Genomic DNA, 22,643 nt, shown 5'->3' with positions numbered 1-22,643 from the left:
CTATTATATGTCAATGTGACAACATGTCCAGCAAAAACCCATTTAGCGATGGATATTATTTCATCTGCATCTGTGACTTCTGTTCTTCTAATTTTAGATTTGGTACGTCATCTCTAATTGTAATACCTAACATTGATCTTTTGATATCGTTTTGTGTAACTCTTATTTTATTTATTGTTCCTTTTGTCAGAGTTAGTATTTCTGCATCATATGTAAGGACTGCTAAAACACATTGGTTAAATATCCTTTTTATTTCAGTTGTCTGATTATCTCGGTCTAATCAATTCTCATGCCCTAGATATTTGTAAGCTATTACTTGGTCGATGCTATGGCTCTCAATCAGAATTTTACCGCTGACTACAAGGTTGGTTATAGATTTTTGTCATAGATGTGTTAGTTTTAAGACCAATTGCTTTTGACGCTCCATAGAGCGTTTTCAGCATTTTTTTTTAGCTTTATAAACTCTATCAGATATTATAACGATGTCATCGACAAATTTAAGGTGGTTCAGATCCTCTCTATTTATAATAATTCCCAAATAATCTTCCCGATCCATTTGCTTGAACATATAATTAGGGTACAGCTGTAAACAATATCGTGGGTATAGTATTTCCCTGCCCAACTCCAAGTTCAATCAATGCAATATATGAGGCCATTATTTGCAAAACTTGCTCTTTGCTCTAAAGTCATTTTTTGGAAAATCGAAGAAAACGATTAACGGCCAAGTAGTGTTTAGCTCACAATGTAAAGAATTTTATTAATGTTGCTTAGAGTTTTTAGCAATAGAAATTATAAGTTTCTAACATAAAATATTTACAGATTTAAAGAAAAAATAATGTTTATTGCAAACAACTAGTTTTGCAAATGAATATATAAAATAATACCAAACCGTATTTAGTTTAATAAAAACCATGAGGGATTTATTCATGAAAATAAAACTTTAAGATTTTGAGTCATATAAAGAAAATGTTTAAATAAAATAAAATCAGAAGCAGTCTTAATCAGCTATGCTCAAACAAAAAAACAGCCATTTTCTGCATTTTGACAATTTTCCAACACATCAACGGTTCCTTCTGGTGAGGTAGAATCTGTATTCAGGTGTTCTTTGTAAATAAATATATAAAATAATAACAAACCGTATTTAGTTTAATAAAAACCATGAGGGATTTATTCATGAAAATAAAACTTTAAGATTTTGAGGCACATAAAGAAAATGTTTAAATAAAAAAAAATCAGAAGCAGTCTTAATCAGTTATGCTCAAACAAAAAAACAGCCATTTTCTGCATTTTGACAATTTTCCAACACATCAACGGTTTCTTCTGGTGAGGTAGAATCTGTATTCAGGTGTTCTTTGTAAAAATTTAGTTCCGGAAGGCTTCTCCAATTTTCTCCATAGTGTTTGGAAAGTAGACTATTAATAGTCCCTATATAACCCTTTAATTCTTTTCCCACTTTTAATTTTTTAGGAGCTATTGAAGAAAGAAAAAAAATTTCTTTTCTTACAAACGCTTTTAACTTTCCAAACAAACGTCATTTCGGTAATTGGGTTTACCTTGAACTAGAAAATTGTTACTTTCTTTGTAAAAAATAAACCGCTTTGCCTTATTAAATTCAAAGTGCCATGGACTAGGCAGCTTAATAACTCGTTTTGTTTGTGTCCTCCAATCAAACACATTCCAATCCATACCGATTTTTCGTACAGTGAAATGCTTTCTGATTAAATCGTCGTAGCCACTAATTTCCACGATGACAGGCATTTTTTTAATGTCTTTTTCTATAAGGCGGAAAATACAATCAGGCGGAATAAAGGAATGACCGACGATCGGAAAAATTAATTCAATTTGTTTAATATGATTCGGCGATTCTTCTAGAAGTCAATAAGCCAACATTGCCATCATATTCGAATGTTTGTTTTGTCTACCGTAACCATCAGCGAACAAACGTACTGTTTCTATGTTGGCATCAAAATCAAAATTCTTAAGAGCATGTTGCAAAACTGCCGCTATTGTATTAGAATCTTTTCACAATATCAATTTCTGTTCACACGTAAAAAAACACATTTGATGGTCTTAGTTTATCAGTAAAAGTTCCAGCAACAACTGTAAAATTATTATAGTTTATTAGCTGGCTGAAATATGCTGCTTGATCAGACACTCTAGGCAATGCTGTTTTTTAGCAGTCGAGCGAAAAGTATGTTGTGTTGGGTTTTGGATTTTTAAGGCCTTTGAAAAAGCCTTTTCTTTTACGATATGAACATGATGCTCAGTGGCTAACTTTTGCCGAACAGCTAAAGAAGCTGCTACTTTCAACTGCTTTATTGTTCTCAAGCAAGTGGAGCAACAGTCAGTCAGCGAAGTTCCAAAAGCGATGTTGTAGTTAACATTCACATACTTTCAAAAATAACAAAGCTTCACACGTATAGACTTTAGGCACTCTTCAAAGATAATGGTCAAAAGTTTTTTAAAATTCAAGTCACATGGCCAGTAGACCGTCACGCTTGTCTTGCTTTTACAGTAATGAGACTCTGTACATGTTATGGATTCTATAAATTTTTTGGTGCAGTAATCTGTAAACCGATAATTGCTCCAAATATTTCTTATCCATTCGCATTATTTGTACACAGCAGTTGTTGTTTTAGCCCGGCTGGCTAAATATAGTAGATCCACAAATGCTAAAAAATCCGTTTTTAAAATATGTTTTGCATCTAGAACTTGGTCAAAGCTTCCACACATTTTATCTATCTCGTTATCGTCACATAGAAATATATATTTAATGACGTTGTTGGTAAAAAAATCACAAAGACGCTTTTATTGTCAGTGAGATTTCGTTTGGCCCAGAAATATTTTTCTTATTGATTTTGCTGTATTTACTTGGATGGGTGGAGTACTATTGGATACGTACTCCATCGTGCCACTTTGTTTTGCAACAAAAAATTTCTCTTTCTCTTCAATTTTCTTACTGTCGGAAGAATCGTAATTTGATCACCAAAAGTCCTGCTTCGATTCCTTGATACAACTTGATGGTTGATTTCATATACAACTTCTTCTTCAGATGTATTCTAATATCCTCCCATCTCCCTCTGAAACATCTTCACAAAAATTTTGTGCTAAATATTCTAAAATTTTTGACAACAAAAAATTTACAATTGTTTGACAATAAAACATTTGAAAATTAATTCACATTGCTACAGGCTTGGTATATTTTGTACACCGCCCGCGGTTCTGTTAGCTTTGTTTTTTGAAAATAACGAAACCCTTCTTGCACTATCCATCTGCAACTAATACGATTTATTTTGGACACTACAATTATAGGTTAGGCATTAAGGCAATTAAAGATTAGATAGGAACCAGATGTGGGGGGTACCGAAGATAGCGAGAGATGAGTTTGTCAAGGCATTACATACAATGAAGAATGGTAAGGTAGTAGGACATGATGTAATACCTGTGAAGGTTTGAAAGGCTCGAGGAGAGGAAGGAGTTAATAAACAAGAGTGTGGTGAGACATGCGTTGGTGTACGGCGGTAAAGGGTGTCCTGTAAAGAAGATTCAGGAAAAGAAGATGGAGGTAGCTCAAAATGAAAATGTTACGATGGATTTTGGGTAAGACTAGAAGGGACATGATCAGGAACGACTTAATTAGGGCAAGATCTGGGGTCACTACAGTCTCAAAAAAGATTCAAGAAGAAGGACTGCAATGATTTGGTTATGTCAGACCTAGAAATGAAAATTATGTGGGGCAAAGTATAGAGTTATTTAAAGCTGATGGAAAGAAAAGTAGAGGAAAACCGACCAGAAGATAGAAGGACTGTGTAGCAGAGGACTTGAGAGAGAATGGTTTGGGTAAAGAAGACCTGCTGGACAGAAATGAGTGACGACTTCTGAACAGGAAAAAGCTAAGGAAGAAAAAGATGAAGAAGATAGGAGTCAGATGTGGCTATTACCAACTTAACCGATTTTACAACGTTTTGTTTGCGAATGGTGTACAAAATACACAAATGCGTGAGACACTAATATTTTTTAATTTTAAAATAGCTTCCCCTCTTTTTTCTTTGTTAGAAAGTGGTTCTTGAATTTTAACATTCATTCCCTGTAAGGAAAACTCTATTAAAACTTTCTTAGAATTACCACTTAGCAATTTTTCAGAATAATTTGCACATCTGTTTATGATCTGTTCGTTGTCAATAATTATGGAGTGATTTTAAAATTTTCCGTAGTTATTCCGCTCCCACCTCTACAAACGAGACTTCGCAAGTCGTGGAAATTTCACATTCCTGTAGCCACGAATCGAATTTAAATAAATTCAGCATAAATCAATCCACGATATTTCTCTCACATCAAGCGCACTCTTGAACACTTAACAAACAAACATCAACATTATTTATCGGTGCAGTTTTATATAAAGCGGAATAAATCAAGGCTGCCCACGCTATTTCTTTAAGATAATTGGATGCAATCTTAACGAGAATGAGATCGCCACGGAACCGCTAATATCTAATTAGTCAATCCATTAGTCAGGGTAGTGAAGTGAGAGTGGGACAAGGATGTATGCTAGATCCAATATGGCCGATTCTACAATACAGTCTCCGGTTATTTACTAGTTCATATTATCATAAATTTTCTTTAATATAGAGCCACATTTGCAAACAAAAACCCACATATTGGCTCTTCGAATATGCTCCTGAGAATTCGTATGATTTTTAGTGTATATATGCATATATACACATGTTTCTAAAGCTTTATTTTTTTTTAATGTAAAAAAAACATGTCCATTCAAAAGAACATCAGGATCGCATCAATACAAAATTATTGTAAATAAAATTGTTTGAAGCAATTGTTATTTCCCGTTAAACATAAAAATATGTCAGATGATTCATAATAAACTTCTGTTTTACCCTTACAGCCTGAAAGCTTACATCTAACAGAATTTTTTTACTCGGATGCCACTGCAGGAATGTGTTGTATCTTTCTTTTAGTAGGCGTTTGAAGTGATGTGCTAGGTTTGTAATTGTTTCTAGTTGTCTGTGTCATAATGTTCCCAAAATCAGAATTTTCAGAAATGTTATCTTTAAGGAGCAACTCAAAAACAGCTATTTTAAACTCCAGGAACTTCATAACAGTTTTATTAGCATCATCAACTTGCTTATGGTCATTTATATATAGAATCCAATAATTGGCAATCGCAAGTCAAATAAGTGAAAAATGGTTTTGACTGTCCATTTCTTACTTCTAGCTCCCAATGTATAATAACTAATCATCCTGAGAATTATATCTACTACAATGTTTGGTTTAGAAAACTCAACATATCGGGAGTCCTATTTTGACCATCGCTTATATTCATCTAAAAAGTGAAGGTTCTATTTACAATGCAGTTGACGCTAGCATAACTGATTTTATATCATACCATCACCTTATCCAATGTTACATGAACTGCTTTGGGTATTTTGGATCTCATTATTGTACCAGTTAACAAAATAGTTTTGTTTAACCCTCTATTGCATAAAGGACCCAAATGGGAACTGAAAATATAAAATTTCCATGAGTTTTTGGTATCGACGATTTTTACCGTGTGCACATCTTATTCCCTCTTGGAACATTCGTTCTTAGATGTGTATTATGTGTTGCTGATATACCCATCTTCTTTTTTAAGTTCCATCTTCTATCGAAGGTTGGAAATCATCATGGCTATGCGGACTCTGCTGACTGCCACTCTAAAAAGTTCTGCACTATTGCATTTAAACCATTCCCTTAAGTTCTTAATCCAGGATATTCTTCGTCTTCCCACATTTTGATTTCTTCGGATTTTGCCTTACATAATAAGTTGTAATAATGCGTATTTTTGCCCTCTCATCATATGGCCTAAGTACTCAAGTTTTCGTCTTTTGATAGTTAATATTATTATATATACAAGACTAAAATCAGTAGAGACACTGAGACAAATGGATATAAACGGACTAGCCAATAAAATAAAAGTAACTGTAACAACATCGGTTAAGAAAATATGCTCAAACACGAAAACAGCCAAAACATCTAAACTTCAACCTAATACAATTAAATTACTAAAAGAAAGACGAAACAGAACAGATCGAACTTCGGACAGCTTCAAAAGTTTAAACAAAAACGTGAAGAAAGAAATTAGGAACGATCATAGAAATTATACTAACAATCTAATAAAAAATATAATACAACATAACTGCAATATGAAAGTACTCAAAGCAAAAAACTCAAACGGCACAAGAAAAATCATAGAAATAAAAAATGAGAAAAACGTCACCGTCCGAGACAGAAAGGAAATAAGCGAGGCCATTGAAAAATTCTACACTAAATTATCCATCCATCCATCCAATGGCGCTACAGCCCAAATCGGGCCTTGGCCTCCTTCAACAGGCTTCTCCAACCATCTCTATTTACCGCTGTTCTTTTCCATGAACGCGTTCCCAGGCAGTTCCTGGCATCCTCATCGACTTCATCTTCCCATCTCTTTTTAGGTCTTCCAACAGGTCTTTTTCCCTGCATTCTTGCATTTAATAATTTTCTGGGGATTCTATTCTCATGCATGCGGACCACGTGCCCTGCCCATCGTCTAAACAGCAGCGTCTCTGCACACTAAATTATACTCGGCAAATACACAACCACAACAACGACGTACTGAAAGAACAATAATTAACACCGGCTCAGAAGAAATATTGGACATAACCGACTATGAAATAAGAATGGCCCTAAATCAACTAAAAACGAATAAATGTCCGGGAGAGGATAAAATTACAGTCGGAATGTTGAAAATCGGTGGAAGAAAAATAAAACAGGTATTAAATATTTTATTTAATAAAGTAATTGATGAAGGAAAGATTCCTCAAGAATGGTACAACTCCGAAGTCATTTTACTATTCAAGAAAGGAGACAAAGCAAACATCGAGAATTACCGACCAATATCCTTGCTCTCACATCTGTATAAATTACTAACTAAAATCATAACCAACCGCCTAACACATAAGCTCAATTTCTATCAACCTATCGAGCAGGCTGGATTCAGAAAACATTTTAGAACCATAGACCACTTGCACACCGTAAGAACACTGATAGAAAAATGCACCGAGTATAATGTTCCAATTCATATGGCGTTCGTCGATTTCCATAAAGCATTCGATTCCATCGAATTATGGGCAGTGCTTGAATCTCTAGAAAATGCAAGTATAGATTCGATACACTAACATAATTAAAAACATATATGAAAATGCCACCATGCAGATAAAGCTGGACGAAAGCACAAAAACTAATACCATAAGACTACAACGGGGAGTAAGACAAGGAGACACCATCTCTCCCAAACTATTTACCCTTGCTCTAGAAGACATTTTTAAGAAACTAGAATGGAATAATAAGGGTATCAACGTCGACGGATCATACTTAAACCACTTGCGATTCGCAGATGACATAGTTTTAATAGCCGATAATATCCAAGAACTAAATGATATGTTACAACAATTAAATGCAGTTTCAGGAGCGGTAGGCTTAAAAATGAACTACAGCAAAACAAAAATACTGAGCCGAGACCAGACAAATATAACAATACAAAATCATACCATAAAAAATGTTGAACATTATGTATATCTAGGTCATGTTATCAAACTAGGAAAACCAAATCAAGATGCTGAAATTAAAAGAAGAACACAACTGGCATGGGGCGCTTTCGGCAAATTAGCATATATCTTGAAAAACACCTCCATTCCTGTAAACTTAAAGAAAAAGGTATATAACACATGCATACTACCAGTTTGTACTTACGGCTTGGAGACAGTAGCCCTTACCAAAAAATCTGCCAAAAAATTAGAAACAACGCAAAGAGCAATGGAACGAATCATGCTTGGAATATCACTAAGAGACAAGATTAGAAACACCGAGATAAGACGTAGAACGAAGATTAGGGATATTGTGGAAGAAATTGCAAAAATGAAATGGCGCTGGGCAGGTCACGTAGCCCGATATAATGACAACAGGTGGACACGGAGAATTCTAGAATGGAGACCAAGGACGACAACAAGAAGCACGGGAAGACCTCAAAAAAGATGGGTAGATGACATAAGAACAGTGGCAGGCAAACAGTGGATTAGATTGGCGCAAGATAGAGAAAGATGGAACCAATTGAGAGAGACCTACATTCAGGAGTGGATGGAAAATGGTTGACAAAGAAGAGAATTATTATATATATACCCATCAGTTGTTTGAATAAATAGCAGTTTTGTTTGAAGTGACCTTGGATTAGGTTCTTAGTGTAGCAAGTGTATTTCATTTTCGAATATTAGCTAAAAATAAGGTAAGTTTGAGAAATATAAATTATTATATGCGTTTATAAGTGTTGCAAGGACCTACTGATATATTGAAATAATAAATTTTACTTTGTTGTTGTTAGTATTTGACCCAAATTGTTACTGTGCCCGTACAGGAACATTGTGCGCTAAAGGTAAATTTTGACACTTAAAAAAATTGTATAGTTTATTTTTTGCAAGTTGTTAGACATCTTTAATGCATTATTGGTTTAAATAAATTAATTTGAATAAACCTAAAGTAAACTTTCTTTTCAGAAAAAAAATTAATGAATTTGAAAGTATTCCAACAACATAGTTTTACAATAATAAAGCAAAAACTATTCAGCCCTATAAGTTACGACAGATTGCTTCTGAAAGTGAAGATTCGGAGATATCAGATGAAGATAACGTTGAGCCGTTAGCTGTACAAACCAACACGGCTAGAGTAATCATCGACAGTCAAGAAGTTTCTTATAATGTAGATGATGATTTATCAACCCATGAATCAGATACTTAACTACATACGAAACAAAAATCTATCAAAAAAGTCATATGTCATTGCGTCCTTCAAAAATTGTGCGAAATATTAGATGAACTGCATTTTGAAGATAGTGAATTACTTTCAATCAACATATTGCAGTTCAATTCTTGTTACAAATTGTTTAGTTTTTTTTTATACCAGATTTTATAATTAAGGTACAGCGCTCAAACAAATGCACAAAAGCCAATTACCAGACATGTCCTGTAGAAATTTTATGGGGATATTGCTGTGGATGTCTCTAATAATACAACCTACTCCAAGACGCTATTGGGCTCCGACAACAAGAATTTCTCAAGTTGCAGACGAAATGCCTGTCAATCCTTTTAAAACTATCAAAAGGTTTCTTCATTTTAGTAATAATTTGGAAAATACACGGAGTCTTGATAAAATCTCGCCCCCGATTGAAAAATAAAGAGATCGTGTTTTCAGATACCTTTAGACGAACACTTATTTGGGGCGAACAAGTTATATCGTTCAAAGGACGTTCGAATATGAAGACATACAATCCCAAAAGCTTCATAAATTGGGATATAAGATATGGGTTCTCTCAGGAATCTCAGGATTTTTATATAATTTTGAAATTTTGGCTTGAAAAGATTATTATACAGAATTACCGAATGAAATAAAATTTGGGAGCTGCTAATAATGTTGTAGTTCGATTGAGCAGAGAAATACCGTCCAATTAACACCACAAACTCTTTTACGATAATTATTTTTCGAGTATACCACTGGTTTCATATTTGTCAAAACGAGGCATACATTCTATCGCAACAATCCGTGAAAATCGAATTCTGAATTATAAAGGTTGGCAAAAGAAAGAAATTAAAAAATTACAAAGGGGGAAGGTAATGACTATTTAAATGGGAATAGGCCACAATTAAAGGTTAAAGTAAGTTTATTGACGTTTCAATTTCCACTTCGGAAATCGTTCTCAAAATACAAACATTAGTGAATTAAATGAAACAAAGAGGAACTAAAGTCTATAAGAACTTTAAAAAATGACGACACTAATGTTTGTATTTTGAGAACGATTTCCGAAGTGGAAATTGAAACGTCAATAAACGTACTTTAACCTTTAATTGTGGCTTGTTCCCATTTAAATAGTAATTACTTTAAAATGTCACAAGAAAATAGCTCCGAACAATACAAAGGGGAAGAATTCAGGAACACTCTGGTACTTATGAGTGACAGTGGTGTGACAACAAAATTGTGTCTTTACTGTCAGATTATTGTGGAACTCAACCAATAGCCAAAGTGGAAAGATTCTTTCGCACCTAAAGAACTAAGAAAGAAATTGATTGCCCAGACATTGTATAACAATATAACAGGCATATAGTCGGTGTGGATCTGCAAGATTTCTTATTGGAATTATATTCAATCTCAAAATTAAAAGCAAAAAATGGTACCACCATATTTTCTATCATATGCTGGATGTAGCAGTAGTCAATGCTTGGCTATTGGACAGGCGAATCAAAAAACCAATTGGAAAAACTGAAGAACCACTGCTAAATTTTAAAACAATTCTAGCTGAATGGTTAACTAACGCTGGTGTTTTACAAAAAAGAAAAGTAGGTCCGCCTAGAAGTTCCACACGCAAACAACCATCAAAAATAAGATGTAATAAACCTAGACCCAATATATATGTACAAACAGATCAGTTTTCACACTGGCCAAACTGGACTGTAAACAGGAAAAGATGTAAGATGATAAACTGTATGGGAAAATCAAGGGTTCAGTGCGAGAAATGTAAGGTGCATTTATGCTTTTATTCTAAAAGTAGTAACTTTTATAAGAAGTTTGTTATATATGTATTTACCAGTGTAAATCATTTCCAGGTTTTTTCAACGCCACTAGTTAAAAATCTTTTATCTCGAACTTGCATTAAAAAACGAACCCGAAATTTGGCCAAAAGTTTTGCTTAATTGGCACATCAATTAAACTTAAAAGCTTAGGTAAGTGTATAATTTTTTGATCTTGTTATTTTTGCCTACTTTTAAAATTTTTTAAACTGCTCAAAAAGTAGTTCGGAAAATATTTTTTTAAATCTTACACCTTCGAATAGGAACATTTCAATACGGATTACAACAAATATATTGGCAAAAATTTTGGGTTTGTTTACTGTTTACCTCGTTTTCTTATCCTAAGTCCTAATATTTTATCTTTTAGGCAAATGCTAAACAATTTTTGTAAACAATTCGTCTAATATCTCTTAAATTCATAATAATTATCGCACACAGATACATAAAGAACTTTTATAACACGTTTTAAATTATCCCTGTTAATAGATAGATCCTTATTTCAATATTTATTCAAATCTTAATAGCAATTTGTCCTTTCTCGGATCACTCCTGCGACTCCTCCTACAACTCCTGCTGTCCTGCTATTCGCGAACGCTAAAAACCGACCACGCTGACGATCCCGTCCTCGGATTGTCGCCGGTAGTGTGTTTGTTTGCCTACTTTAAAACCACGCTGCCTTACCATGTGCTCGTAAGGATTGTTCCGTATGTGTAGCGACATCTACATGGGATTGCTTCAAGTTTTATCTTGAATATACAAGGTGTGATCCGTATTTTTCATCGGCGTTATCTTTTTCTTTATCCCTATGTTGGGATATAATACGTTTCTCTTTGGGGTCATAGTAATATTAATCTTTTTTAGACACCTTGTTTTTGACCGTCCTTTCGTCATTTTTTCGGGAAATTAAAATATGCCATCCTTAAACACAATTTCGTCAGAGTAATTTGCATAGTGCGCAACTTTATTTAAAAAATTTTTACAGGAGAGCGAAAAAACTAATTTAAATGATTAAACTTGTTACCGATTGGCAAGACATTAATTTTTACGACTATTAGTCAACTCAGATAAAATTTAAATGTTCTATTTTTCGTTTTTAGATGAAATCTTGTTTTTGTTTTAAATAAAATTGGAGATACGCTTTACTATTTTGAAAGCAAAATGGAAATACGCATTTCCTGAAAAATGTTTATCTATTTTTTAAATGCAAATAAACCAGTAACATAAGGAATATACATCGGTAATGATAAAAAATTTTTAAATAAGAAAATATAAAATAAAATAAGCACAAGGCTAATAATGACATCACTGATCATAAAATAAATACTAGTCCTGTTGTATACTTTTCCTCAGTTGTTGCAAATGCTCATATTTTTCTTTCTTAATGGGAATTCTACCTCTATATAATGCAGGCAAAGAATCAAAATCTAAAAATTAAATTGCTACCTGGGGATCTCCGACTTTTTCTCCAGGTCGTATTGATGAAATAAAATTTACTTTACCTTAAATATTTTAAACAAATCATGCGATAAGTACTCTATTCTGTAGGGATTTTTCAAACATGCTTTTTTGCATATTACTGCACAGTCAACAGATACATTAATTGTGAATTTTTGAATCAATCTTTCTATCGTAGAATGCATGCTATCTGCGTCCATCTGGGTATGACCTTTCCGGAGATACTTTTGTATTATAGTTAAATCTTTTTCTACTGCTAAGTTAAAGAGGGCATTTGCTCACACAGAATTTTTGTTTAGAGTATCGCAACGATCGCTATACAAAATATAATTAGTTTTTTTATCACGAGGATTGGCCTCTACTTTCTTTTTAAGGAAATTTACTATTATGGTTGCAAACTCATAAGCTGTTACCCGACCGACTGTTTCATTCCACAAAAAACATTCACCTTGCTGGCGTTTTAGATCGTATATCGTGAAATTACGTAAGATAAGTTTTGTTTTGTAATATAAGGAGCTCATATTGGACTTTGTACTGAGTAGCACAGATTGCAGATCAATTGTAAAAACTATACTATCTGATTCTTTGTCAATAACCTTTTCTTAACGCGCTTCGTTTTTCAGCAGAATGTGAACTACTCATCTTGCGAAATATTCTTTTTAAAATCTATAAAAACATCGCACTAATTTAGGATGGTATAAAGACAAATTTTGCTGATCAAAAGTTATGGAAAAGGTGGCTCTTGACATGGGTTTTATATTATTTTCCCCAGAAAAATCTTTACCGTAAGCTATATAATTGTGCTTTTGATTGCCATACTGTTTCCAGGTATAACTTTCAACTATTTGCCCTGCAGTGATTCAAATTTAGGTAATTTGTCGAAAAAATTTGTTAAATTTTTTATTGCTTCTCCGCTTTTCGGCTGCTTTTCAACTTCCTTATTATCTGTAACTGTTTCTCTGGTCCACTTTTTTATGACAGTTTCTCCATAAAAACATCTTTTTGCATACTCGTATTCGATTATGATCAGCGTTTAAATAAAACTCGGTCGATGTTTGCCTTCTAGATATTTCCCGTTCTCACCTTCGTCTTTCTGTAGGTTTCACAATTACTAATGTATTCACAAAAGTTTTTTTCTTACCTCAAGTATTTCTCCAAAAGTTGTCGAATATTTCGTGTCTAGCCTTATCAGAAATAGAACCACATTTCAATTTTGTCTCGCCGTCCCTACTTAACTAAACTACTAAACCAACGAGGTTTCATAGTTTTTGCCGCCTTTTCTGTATTGTAATTCCATGAATCATTTTCTCTTTTTCTTCCCTGATACTTAAGCCCATTTTCTCTATTCTTGTAGTTCTCGTGTTTGCTCCATTTGTTTTTAACTATTTTACTCCTTTTAGACCTTAAACTCTTCGTTGATTTTTTTGGATTCAGTGTACTGTTGTTCCTTGCTGCTTCCTTGATTATGAAGTCCGGGTGTTCGGACGTTTAATTGTCTTGGCAGTTCGTTTTTTGCATGCACGGGATGCCTTCCTCTGATCTTTTTGTGCAATAAGTGACCGTGTTTGTAATATTAAAATCACCCAAATTCATTATGATGTAAGGTTCTTCCTCACAAACATGATTGATAAGCATTTCTTCGGTTTCTCTAGCATATTTCTCGAGATTATCAATAATTGGACTGTTATTTGCCTGCATACTGTTTGTTTGCACGGCAATAACATTGTCGCTGATATTTTGTTTCGTGGATGAAGCAAGAGCAAGAGTAAAATTGTCTAAAGCAGACTCTTTAACTTAAAGAGGGTCCTTTTTTTAGTGTCGTCTAGCTTTCACGGTACTCGTAGAAGGTTTATATTCCTGCCTGCTCTTTTAGCCATTTCTGTAACAAAAATATAATGTGTAGTCTTATTTTACTATTTACTTTATTATGAAAAAATAAAGAAACTAACTTTATACATATTTTTTTTTATTTAACTAGATTTCTTGGATTTAACACATTCATCTTCATGTAAAGCTGCACAAATACATGGTGTAGGTCATTCTTCAGTCCTGCGTATCTTACATAAGAATTAATTTAAAACCTACAGAATTCAGTTGTTGCAAGAATTATCAGTTTAGTGAGATAATAGTAAATAACATTGTAACTGACGAGACCTTTGTTAACATCATATTTTTTCCGGCAAATAAATATCTACACCATGTGGGAATGCACTATGTGGGAATGTAAACCACCAAAATTTAAGGTAGTGGAATAAGGTAAATCCACGCTGAATACGTGAAAACATACCTTTTCTTTCTTGGTAATTTTAGTTATTTAAAATTTTTTGTTGATAAAATGCCTTGATTAATAATTTTTAGGTTTTTTTCTAACAATCAGCCCAATGAATTACAATTCTAGAATCTTTAAACCTTCACGTTTAAGTAAGAATATTTTGTCAAGGATAAGTGGTTTCTATCTTGCTAAAAACATAGTTTTAAAAAATTTTCACCAGAATCTGAGGGATTCTGAAACAAATGGTTGGGGCGTAGTTGGTGGATTCCAAAGACTTTGATTTTCATAGGGACATTGGTTTGGTCAAAGAAGTACAAGATATGAAAGGTGAAGATATAATTGCTTCCTATAAATTACTTCTTGATGAGGAGCTAATAAATACTTTAGTAATCAGAACCAATTTGTACGCGAAACAAACCATAATAAAACCATTCCGCCATTACCTCATGTCGTCCTCTAGTTTAAGTAAATCGACTAACGTGATTCGCGAAGAAAAGTATTGTTTTTTGGGTTTTCTGTTATGGATGGGCTTAAACAAAAAACCTGAAAACATTCTGAAATTTATTGATCTGAAGCGGCAAATCGAATGTATCGAAACCGTTTTGAAAATCTCTATAAATAAGAAGTTAAAGCAAGTTATCTACCCTGACGAAAATGTTTGTATAGACGAAACAATGGTACCCCTCCGAAGGCGGTTAATTTTTCGAAGGAAAACGGCATTAATTTGAAATTAAGCTTTTCAAACTATGTCTCTCTGGAGGGTGTACTTACCATTGTAAAATATATTACGGAAGAGAAAAATCAAATGACATTCTGCCAGCCACTAAGATTTTTTTGATCTTATGGGTGGATAAAGGCATGATTCTGTATACCGATAACTGCTATACACTGCTATACCAGCAACGACTTAGCTCAAAAATCACTTGAAAAAAAAAACCATCTTATCGGCACACTCAGAAAAAATAGGAAAGGAATTCCAGAAGAAATTTTGTCAACGAAATTAAAAAAAAAGCGAAATTATAGGCAGAGAGAAAGATGGCATAGTTCTATTAAAATGGAGAGATAAAAGGGACGTGTTGATGCTCACAACAAAACATGATGAAACGCTAGTTAAAGTTCCAGACAGAATAAATAAATTTAAACCCAAGGCAGTTGTTGATCATAAGAAAGCAAAAAACGTTTATTGACATATCTGACCAGATGTCGTCATATTCAACTTCTGTAAGACGAAGTCTTAAAATTAAATAGTACAGTAAAGTTGCAGTAGAATTGCTTACTGGAACTTGTGTCGGAAATGCTTGTTATTTATTCAATAAAAACAATAACAAAGTAGATCAATTACCAAATAACAGAATTTCGAGAAGTTTTATGTTTGAAAATGCTTTCTTTTGAAAAAAATGAAAACCATTTAAACTTTCAACTACAACGTCAACTAAAACACAGATTGATCCCAACTGAAAGAAAGGAAGTTGTGCGTTGTGCTTTGTGCTACAAAAAAATATAAGGAAGTTAAAACCAAATGTGGAACTTGTGAGGAACATTTTTTGTGTCTGAAATGCTTTCATGACAATCTATTTGTAATAGAAAATAATGTTTTCTTTTTATTTTTTTTTTCTATTATGAAACATTCTTTGTTAACTTCTTTTACTAGTTCGTAAAACTTTTTTAATAAATAGATTATTTTTACTTAATTTTTGTCATTTGAATAATCAAAGTTTCTGTGTTACTATAGTTGATAAATAGTATAAAACGGTATAGCTACTAAAATGCAAACTTTTTAAAAGAAAAGACAGTTAAGATTTGATTTCACGTACAGTGCGTCTTTATATCGTAAAAACAATCTCTCTGACATCGAATGCGATAGTCTGTGGACTAGTACGCATTTCGATGCGCATCGCCCCGCCTCGGATTTTCCCATTGGCTCTTGACCTGGAAATCCCTATTTATCGCTCGAACAGCGCATATAAATATTGGCAATTTTCAGGTCAGCCAAGTCAGTTCCTCACGGGCTCTCCGAGAGCTTAGTGCTCTCGGGGCTCTGCTTCCTGCATTTATTTTCCATACTCTGTGGCTGAGAATTGTTTCAACTTAACTTGGTGTTTTTATTTTCGACGAAGAAATTGTCATGTAAGAAATATCTTGCCCTTTTCAAGGCAAGACACCGAAGATAAAGTCCATAACCCGAAAATGGACTTAAGTAGAGGAGCTCTCGACAGTATATTCGAAGCCCTCTACAGAGCACCCGGGGATATCAGAAGGTGGTTACACCCTTATTTGTTCCCCCGAGGTGACATCTCCTGTCGTCGTAGAAGCAACACTAAAATGGCTTCGATATGGACGCAATAGCGACATCTGATCATAAATCCGGAAACTAATTGTCGAAACCAAATTTAGATTTCTGCTTTAATCTGTGCCTTCTAATAATTGCAAGGCAAAACAGATGTTGATAAATATCTAATTAAAAACATGTGGAATCTAAAATTGCATTCCACAATATATCTCATCATCTAAGCAAAAATCCTTAGAGAATTGGTTTCTATTCTAATACTCATAAAGAGTAAACCCAGATAAAAGGAAAGCTAGTTAAGATTAAGTAAACTTTTTAATTTTCTACTGCTAAGTATATTTTTATCCAGCCTCTGGCCACATCAGATACCTTCTTTTTCTTCCTATGCCGTCCCCATTAACGGAGGTTGGCGACCACATCTTTGAAAGCTTCTCTGTCTTTTGCAACGTGGAATAATTCGTCTACAGTCATGTTTGTCCAGTCTCGAACAGTTACTCGAATCAGTTACCTACCCATATGAAATACATAGGTATTGCGTTTTTTGAGTATACACATTGCTCCAAGCAAAACTTTACATCATGTGTATCTAAAATACCCTCGTGTGTGTATACTCTTGCATACATGGCGGTCAAAGTGTTAATTTATGTTATTTGTCACTTAAGTGCTGTTTTTGAAGTGAATACCTATTTATTATCGCTCAGTATGATGTTTTTACGCAGGCATGAAATAACATTTAGAGTGACGCGAAATATCGAGACGCGTGCTGTAGCCTTGACATAAATAGTAATATAGATACATATACATACATAAACAACAATTATCTTAAAAGCAAAATGTATATCAAACGTCATTTTATGTTTTTATAACTTTTTTATTACTTTTTTTAACGATTGCATCGATTTTACTAATTTTTATTTCAAAATATTTGTACAATTCCAAGAAAGGTTTGATGATTACCAACCTCCTTAGAGGAGACGGTACCTAAAGAAGAAGAAAGGTTTATAAAGGAAGAAAATAAGATGAAATCATAAGAGAAATTATTAAACATAAATACATAAAATCATCAAACAAAATTTTTAAAGGAAAAATTAAGATTTTTTGATTTTAAAAAACTTTAATGTGTGGTGTTATTATAAAATAAAATTACCAATTCAGTAATAAGCAGACATAATATTCCATTAACTCACATATAGTAATAACACGCTATAAGAAGTAGTCACGTCTGTCGGCACTCCCTAAGTGCCATGCGGAAATTTTTATTTACTGTTACCATTTGAAGACTAGTAATGTTTCCGTATTTCATTCTTAAAGGACTTCACAACTTAGACTTTTTATGACATACGACATATAACAGATAATGTGATAAATTGGGGATATTATTTTTACTTGTATAATTCCATACTGACAAAGAAATGATATGAAAACAAAATAAAACATTTTTCTCTGTTACTGCTACTGTATTAATTTTATAGCCACATTAGATGAGTTGGAGGACTTTTCTTAGTGTACAACTTACGTTCAAAGAGTGCCCAGATAAATATCCACGGCAGTGGTTTGCATTTGCTTAAAAGTGCACATCCCAAGACTGATCTCGTTCGTTCGGTAGTAGCAGATAACTCTGTTTTATGTTAATGATTATATGCAAGCTTTTAAAAGTTAAGTCGCTGAGCAAGATGGCCGCTCTCTTGCAGCCAGCCGGTGATGGCGTGCAGTTGTTTGCTAGTGGGATGAGGAAATTGGATTTGTCCTCTTTTCCACAAACAATGAAGTTCGTCAGGGAAACTTAGAGGAATCCGAATCTAGCTGACTATTTGTTTCTATTGTAAAATTTATAAAAGTTGGGTTGTAGAAATAAATTAAGAACCTACTTACAATTGATTCGAGCATTCAAGTAAAACCGCAGCGAATAAGGTTTTAACATCATTAGAAATATTAGACATGGCGGATATAGAATGTGTCAATGTGAGTGTGGCCACATAAAAGCAGTTAAATAAATTGCGAAAATAAAAAATTAGGCTTATTGAGTGAAAAAACAATAAAAGAAAAACCCTACGAGACACTGGGAAGCACATATATTTCCAGAAAAGTTGCTGTTGTTCCTGATAAAGTACCTCAAGTAAACGTAAGTACAGAAAATTGTATTTATTTCCTGATTTTTAAGTAACTAAATAGCTTTACATAAATTAGATTAACAAGAAGAACTTGGAAATTTGGCAAACAATAAAAAAAATTTAATAAAAAAATAAACTGAAATTTTGTTTGCAACTGTGTTTTGCTTCAACGCGTTTTTGTTTTATTGCAGGCTAGAACTTATCGTTGTAAGTACAGGTGTGATAAAGTTGACTTAGAGCAAAAACAATTTTTTTAACAACTCTACAATGTTAGTTATGGTTGACAAACAATGCTGTTACGCCAAAACATGGATTTTGTAGATGTGAAAAGGCGATATGTTCCTGCAGAGGAATCGCGACGAAACTGTTCGTTTACTACACTCATGGACAAAAATATCGAATATTTTGGAATTTTCAAATTTTTGTTTTTTCAAAATAAATTCTGGTCAAGCAAGTCGTTTATTGTAATATAGAGTTTATTTTAATAATGTTTAATGAACAAGTTTAAGTTTTTATGTGGAGAAAATTGTGAAAAAAATAAATGGTTAATATTAGGTAAATAAGGTTATTTTACTCTAAATTTGAATGATAATTTAAATTGCTTAAACAACTGGTTTAAACTGAAAGAAGTGCATGATCAGTAACGAGTATTCCCCCCTCTAGCTCTTATTACTGCTTGCATCTTTCTCAGCATTCTTGCAAGTCAATTTTGGACATATCCTTGGGAAATTGTATTCCATTCATCCTGTGCAGCAAGCCGAAGCTGCTCTATCGTATTTGGAACGATTTTTTTGTCGTATGCTGCGTTTTCGGTGATCGCACATGTGCTCTATTGGATTTAAATCCGAGATAGACGGTGGCCAATCCAATCTTCGAATTTGGACCTCATTAAGATAATTACTCACTATAGCAGCGGCATGTGGTCGAGCATTATCGTGCATTGACGTGAATCTTTCATATCCAATGTAACCAACATATGACAAAACATGATCTTGCAGGATGTTTTAAACGTAAGAATCACCAATCATCCGTCCAATCACTTCCACAAGTGCGGTACGTACCTCCCAACTAATACCTTCCTAAAGAAATATGCCATCAAGTCCAAAACTAACGGTCTGGGTGAGACTGCAGCTGGCGAATCGTTCTCCAACTCTTCTCTAGACGTAGTTTTGACCATCTGGCTTTCATAATAGGATTCTGGTCTCATCAGTAAAAAGAACGTTTTTACAGTTGTCGATATTCCACTAAATATGTGTTCTTGCAAATTCCAAACGACGAGCTTTATGATTTTGGAGAAGACGTGGAACTTTGGCGAAGCGTCTGGGCTTTAAGTTTGCTTCTTTTGATCTTCGTCTAACTGTTTGTGAACTCACATTAACTTGTCTAACATTTAATAGCTCATTTCTGAGGTGCATCGAAGTCAATGAACGATTTCGTGTAGAATTAAGAACCAAAAAACGGTCATCAATTGAGGTTGTGCACCTTGGGCGTCCTTGACTAGGCCTTCGTACAAAATTTCCTATTTCGCGGTACCTTTTTAACGTATGTAAAACTATATATTCAGTTCTGCTGAGACGTCGTGCGATACCTTTTTGTGCATATCCTTCCTTGTACAAAATTACATGTGCTACTTGGACTTCATCGCAGTGCCGAATTGGTAGCATACTTGTTTTAAACTGAGTTAAATCAAAACAATATTTATTTAAACTTAATAAATTAAACTAAAAATAACCGAATTAGTATGATTTTTTCTTTATGTGAAGAAGGCTTTTTACGATGAAATGTACGAATCACACTAACCACTAAATAAACGTCAAAATAAACATCAAAATATCTCAAACCAATTGAGTACATCAGCCTACTATATGAGTATTATCAATAATCTAAAATTATTTTGAAATAATAGTGACTACAAAAAAAAATTGGAAAATTCCAAAATATTCGATATTTTTGTCCATGAGTGTATATTGCTTGTTGCAGGCACAAATATACGTGTATGTCAAAAACTCTATATTCCATATTAAAAGATACTCCCAGACGTATCCGAAAATTGGAAGAAAAAAATTAGTTGAACGAAACACTGTCTGATCAAAGAGAAAAACATAAAAATAGTCCACCTGCTACCTTCAATGCAGTAAAAGTAGTTGTAAGAGAGCAGACTGAATCTTTTTCTAAAGAAGTAAGCCACTATTCTAGAAATAACACTCAAAAGTCTGTAGACCTATCCATAAACAATATTAACTTTTTAAAGCAAAATTTCCCAATTTTCGTTACAGTGAAAATCTATATCGATACATATTTAATTTTGAATTCAACTTGAGGTTTGGAACACCTAGATGGGACACTAACTTGCGCGCGATGTAATAAGTTTTATGTTGAGCTTGTATGTACCCAATCTGAGGCCGTAATGTAGGGACTTAAAATCAAGAGCAATTAAATAATTAGCTCAAAATAATCCCAATAATATTGTTCTATGTACAGATCTACAGCAGGTACCGTTTTGCTCAACCCTAAAACATTCTAACATATTCTGCCAAAACTTCTTCAAGTTTTTTCTTTATTGCTTCAGGGAGTGTCCAAGATTCAACTGCATAGTATAATATCGAGAAGATATAACATCATAGGAGCCTTACTGTTACCTCCAGATTAAGGTTGTGGCTTTTAAAGAGTTTGGCCATCTCTTCTTCTTCTCTTGGCGCCGTCTCCTTTCGAAGGTTAGTGATCCAAATGACAATTGTAGTTTTGGAAACTGCTGCGCGAAAGATGTCTGCGGATGAGCGGTTGAACCATCTCCTCAGGTCTTTAAGAGACGAGTTCTGGCGTCTTCCTACTGATCTTTTGCTCAGTACTTTTCTTTCCAATATAACTTGAAGTAATTCGTATCTTTTGCCCCTCAACACATGACCCAAGTATTACATTTTCCTCTCTTTGATTATTCTTAGTAATTCTTTTTGTTTACACATGCGACGAAGTACCTCAACATTAGTAACTCTTTGTATCCATGGAATTCTCAACATTCATCTGTATATATACATCTTAAAGGCATCTATTCTTTTTCTATTTCAGAGTTCATTGTCCAACTTTCACAACCATACAGTAAGACAGAAAAAACCTAACATCTGATCATTCGGATTCTAAGCTGCAGACTAAGGTCTGATTTTGTACAAAATGCTTGCTCGATTTTTGTTAGGATTTCTTTTTTTGGATTTTGGATTGATATTTGCTCCCAAATATTTTATGGAATGTACCTGTTCTATTATTTGACCCTTGGCATACACATATACGTTTATTAGTGTCTTTGAAAATACTAAAGTTTTAGTTTTGGAAACGTTTCGCTGTGGTGAACTACCGCATTGAAATCTCCTATAAAGAGTTCATGTCTCGGTATATCTCTTATAAGGTTGCTTATTTGTTTGTAAAATTCTGATATTTCCTCATCACTGTGGTCTTCTGTGGGTGCATCGACTTGTACAATGTTAGTGTTCATCGGTGATGTATTTATTTGTAACAAGATGATTCTATCGTTCACTGAAAAGTATCGTATCGTAGTAAAGGAGAGAAAAAGATAGCATATGAAATACGTAAAATTTAAAAAATAGGGAAAATGTCAAACAATAGCTATGTACAGAGAAAGAAGTTCTTTGCGAAAAGATATCTACCCCGCTACTGTTTACATACAAGGGTAATTATTAGTAGTAGCCTCTGGTGGCACATCTTGCACTAGCTTGGATTTTCGCAGACACGACGACTAAACGGCATTTTTTATTCTGCTAATCAAAACTACCAACACTAAAATTACACGGAATGGGACAAGGGATGTATTCAACTTAGATAGTTGGACCTTGCGGGGTTTGACTTCAATTTGCTTTTCTAGT

The sequence above is a fragment of the Diabrotica undecimpunctata genome, chromosome 5, assembly GCF_040954645.1.
Source record: "Diabrotica undecimpunctata isolate CICGRU chromosome 5, icDiaUnde3, whole genome shotgun sequence".
Classification (NCBI taxonomy): Eukaryota; Metazoa; Arthropoda; class Insecta; order Coleoptera; family Chrysomelidae; genus Diabrotica; species Diabrotica undecimpunctata.
The sequence above is the reverse complement of the archived record's forward strand: the minus strand, read 5'-3'. Positions refer to the sequence as shown.